The 4,819-nt window shown below is 42.2% G+C and overlaps 1 protein-coding gene across 1 annotated transcript in view; it reads right to left on the bottom strand.

Annotated features, from left to right (window-relative positions):
- RNF141 (ring finger protein 141) overlaps positions 1 to 3,653 on the bottom strand; it is a 65,649-nt gene extending 61,996 nt beyond the window's left edge. The window contains exon 1 of the mRNA XM_006885416.1: positions 3,611 to 3,653. The gene's annotated coding sequence lies outside the window, so the exon portion shown is untranslated. The remainder of the gene's footprint in view (positions 1 to 3,610) is intronic.
- Between the last annotated feature and the right edge of the window lie 1,166 nt (positions 3,654 to 4,819).

Below are 4,819 nucleotides of genomic sequence, written 5' to 3'. Positions count from 1 at the left end.
GACCACTGATTCTTCAAAAGACAGATATACAAGATTTTTTTTAGTGCAATAAATATTAACAATTTTTTATTTTGTTCTTTTAAAATTATTTCAGTAGTATTCTTTTGACTAGTTTTACTACGTTCAGTCATCTAGTAGTACCTAACTAGGAAAGAAGTTAGAGAGAAAACACTCAGAATAAGAAAGTGTAAAATTGTGGGTGGATGGGGAAGAAAGATGTAACAGTAAATTAATACTTACTAACTGAAAACAATAGGTATCTAAGGTAAGCAAAAACACTTCCATCCAGATCACAGAACAAAGGAATTTGTAGGTGGTGTAAAGGTTTGGCTGCTAACTATAGATTTAGAGGTTCCAGTTTACCCAGGGATATCTTGGAAGAAAGATCTGATGATCTGCTTCCAAAAAATCAGTATTGAAATAACTCAGCAAAGAAGAGCAAGAATGGCTGCACAATGAAATCAATGTCACTGAATTGTACAAGGAGAAATCGCTGAATTTGTGTACGTTTTGCTGTATTTTCAACAACAAAAAGCAAATAAAGTATTAAAAATCAGCCACTGACAACAAACTCTATATATAGTGCATAGTTGTACTTTGATACACACAGAGTCACTGTGAGACAGGGATAGTATGAACTGCAAAATGATTACATCACTTTTTTTGCAAAACACTGGCATGGAATTCAGCACAGGACAAGTATTTGGTCAAAATTTCTCAAAGAATATCACTGCAAAAAATCCCAAAATGTAGTTTCCAATGCCTATTTTCTCTGAAATAAATTAGCAGGTCTTTCCTGCAAGAAGCCTCTTGGATGGACTCTGACCTTTCTGTTAGCATGCCAGGGACGTCTCTCAAAGAACTAGAAGCTCTTAAACTAACTACTATGCCACCTAGAACATAATTTTTTTTTAACTAGCAAGATAACATGCTTTTCAAAAACTATTTGAAGGATTTTCTAGATAAAGAACCAGTGTTATTTTGAAAATCACAAGAACACCAAGGATTCCAAAAATTCCACATTCTTTAGTGGGTGAGATACATACTTGATCATTTCTTTTTCTAACAAATGAAATGTTGTGGTTCAATTATTCTTTATAAAAAAATATAAAAACAGTATCACGTACAACTGACCAAAAAGGAAGAAAAGAAATTTTCCTGCACATTTGAATCATCATCCATTCATGAAAGCTGAAATATCTAATTGCAACAAAATGGTAGTTCTCTAGTTATGGGTTTTGCTTTTTTTCTGAAAAGCTTGATTTTCACCAAATATTTAGCAACTTATTTACTTATAAAAATATATGCCATTTTAAAAATTACAGTTGTTTTCGTGCAACAATGAATGAATGAAAACCAAAATCTCTGTAAATGTTCATTAAAATTAATAAAATTGAATAATAAAAAAAATTAGTTGTTTTCATTGTCAAGTCAGCTTTAACATTAAAGATAAAAACGAAGCATAAAACTAGGTCCCTGAAGATATTATTTATTTTATTACTCACTGCTTATTCAAAATATAGGTTTATAAAAGCAGATGTTAGCTACTCTTCAAGGTAAGAAATTAACTCAGTTGCAACAGATAAACTTAGTGAAACAGAACAGTCAGAGTCACTATAGAGCCTGGAATGCCTGTTCTGAGCTTTAAGATATTAATAAGGAAAAAAGTTCTACAAATACAATCTATAAATGAATAGAGTACTTGAGGATGAAGAGTATGGTTTTCTGAAAGCATCAGTGTGTTTCACATTTGGAAAAATACACTACAGCGGAATTCTCCCTGAACCTGCCCTGTCTTTTTTTGGGAGCTGGGAGCCGAATAAACAGTGAACTCAAGAAGGGGCAGGCTACATATGCTGAATACAACATTCACCTATAATGAATGACAGCTAAGACATTTTTAAAACATCTGTATATATGGAGGAAAAGATGTAGAAACTAAAGCCAGACACTACCTAAGGAACTGCTGTTGTGTACTGTAGAGTCAGAACCTATCCAGAGCTGACCCTCCAGCGGGTTTTCAGAGGCAGTAAACCTACCAGTGTTGACTGAACACCTTTCTCACACAGAGCAGCTGGTGGATTCAAACAGTGTACCTTGCGGTTAGTAGCACAATTTATTACCACTAAACCACCAGACCAAAGGAATGGGGTGGGGGCGGGGGTAGGAACGCAGAATTCATTCTATTTTTTTTTTTTCTTGAATTCATTCTACTTTTGAGGTGTGATTTCAGAAATCATTTGTCAGAGGGATGACTTCAATAAAGGTGGTCCAGTGGTAAGGTAAACTTTGACTCTCGTACTTTGGCCATGTTGCTGGGAGAAGGTATTCCTTGGAAAGGGACATCATGCTTGGAAAGTTGAGAGTCAGCCAAAGAGAAAGAGCTCCAAAGAGATGGATTGATAAAGTAACTGCAGCAATGGGCTGTGTGTAAGAGATGATGAGAATGGCACAGGAATAGGGCAGGATTCAGATCTGTTGTTTACAAAGTCGCAATAAATTCTATTCTTCTACTCAGAGGTATCTAACAACCGTGGTTAAGGAGCTGCACTGCCAGTCCAGAGGCATTTGAATGCACCAGGTGGTCCTCGGGAGAAAGATGGGCAATCTACATCTGTACGATTTACCACCCTTGAAAACCCGCTGTGGGCCAGTACTGACTTAAGGTACATAACATAATAGAACCACTGGCCCGTCTTAGCTTATGAAATCAGTGATGACATTTTTAATAAATGAAACTCATCTTACTGCACAAATGAAGGAGTGGAAAAGAATAATTTTGGGCAAAAGATGAAACAATGATGAAAGTATGAAAAGTATAATAAGCCAACAAACAGGAAAGAAGAACAGAATCAATTTGCAGCATGAAAAAGAATAAGGTTAAGAATAAGGTCATACAAAAAAAAAAAGAATAAGGGCATACACCGAAATTAAGGGGAAGAGTAAATATATACAATTTTATAACATGTGATAAATAAACGAATAATTTCAAAATGTACTACAAGCAGTTTCTTTTCTACAAAGAACTGTAATTAATCGCAAGGAAATGGTTTTGTCTCATTCAAGTCTTCAGATAGCTAGTTCAACACGGAACTGTCTTTGGGACGGGTAGCACTACTACCCTAATTTTGAAATGTAGGAGTTCGCTAAATAGATTGGCTTAGTGAGTTGTAGGCTAACGACCTACAAAAGGCTGCTAATCTGGGGTGCCAGGACTCCCGCGCCCACTCTTCCTTGCTTCACCCCCTTCTCAAGCGCATCCTTAACTTTCAGCCAACAGGTTAAAGCCCAGTGGCCGACGCGTCGATGAAGGTGTAAAAAAGTATCTGATTTCAGGTAAGCAAAACTTTGCTGGTCCCCTAGAGCCACTTTAAAAGCGAGTGAGACCACCTTCACTCCTGGCACCTGGAAAATGACGAGTCAGGGATGTTGCGACCACCTAAAACGCCTCCCACTCCAGTCCCGCGCCGTAACAGGCCTGAATGAGCAGCAGAACAAGGCTTATCTCCTCCCCCGCGCCCAGCGCTGCAAACAAGGCCTGACCAGACGTCTACTCCCAGCCTAAGGGTTTAAAAGGGAAGCGGCCAAAGAACGGCGGTGCGGACCTCACCCCAGCTTCCAGGGCATCGCGCTCCCGCCGGCAGCGGCGCCGCCCCGACCGCCGTTCAGACCCGCAGGCGACGCAGCGCGGCCAGGCACGTCGCACCTCAGTGACGCAGCGCCGCGCCCTGGCGCGTGAGCGGGGACCGTGCCGCCGCCGCCTGCGCTCGCGCTCGCCTCGGGCTCCACGCTCCTCCGAGCCCGCGGGGCTCGCCGCTCGCGCCCCAGAGCCGGTGTGAGAGGCGAGCGGTGGCGGGGAAGGTTACCAGACGCCTTATCTGGCCGGCTTCTGGGGGCCCGCCTCCACGGAGTGGCTTTGGCTACAGCCTGGCGCACTCCTGCCCCCGCTGGCGCCATCTGCACCACTGGCTGCCCAGGGCCCAGCTAGGGACAGTGGCCGCATTGCAAGTTCAGGTTTGCTCTAGGGCAAGTCCAAGCCACCACCTGACTAGGCTGCCAACTTCCGGTGATTACGGTACACAAAGTCCATCTTTCATTTATAATTAAGTGGAGACGATTGAACTCACGCCCACCGGGCTTGCTGCAAAGCATAAATAAGGATATTTCAAAAGTAACCCGCAGAGTCCAAAATGGTTGTGCTGATGGCGGTAAATGCTAGTAAATGACAGCTATTATTATGGTAAGGAAGCCCTGGTGGTTAAGTGTGAGACCGCTAACTGAAAGTACATTCAAAGCCACCAATCGCTTGGAGAAATTTGTGACAGTCTCTTTTTATTTATAACCTTGTGGGGTTCGTTCTATTTTATCAGATTGTTGTTGTTGTTGTTATGTGCCGTCGAGTCGCTTGCGACTCAGCGACCTTAATGCACAACAGCTCTAAACTCTGTCCTGTGCCAGTCTCACTGGCTCAACACACTCATCCCGATTGTCCCAGTCACAAATCAGTCCATCTCCCAGAAGGCCTTCCCTTCCTGCACCTGCCCTCCACACTCTCAAGCATGATGTCCTTCTCCAAGGACCAGTCTCTGCTTACAACATTACCAAAGTATGTCAGACAAAGCCTCAGAATCCTTGCCTCCAAGGAGCAGCCCGGTTTAACCCTCTCTAGGATGAATCTCTGTTTCCTTAGCAGTCCATGGCACCCTCAACACTCTTCTCCAACACCAAAGCTCAAAAGCATGAATTCTCCTTCTATCCTCCCTGATCATTGTCCAGCTCTCTGACGCATAACAAGTGATTGCAAAGACCATGGCCTGTA

The sequence above is a fragment of the Elephantulus edwardii genome, unplaced genomic scaffold (assembly GCF_000299155.1).
Source record: "Elephantulus edwardii isolate Elephantulus edwardi_28Jun2011 unplaced genomic scaffold, EleEdw1.0 scaffold00044, whole genome shotgun sequence".
In the NCBI taxonomy this organism is placed as follows: Eukaryota; Metazoa; Chordata; class Mammalia; order Macroscelidea; family Macroscelididae; genus Elephantulus; species Elephantulus edwardii.
Note: the sequence above shows the minus strand (reverse complement) of the source record. Positions and strands in the feature narration are given on the sequence as shown.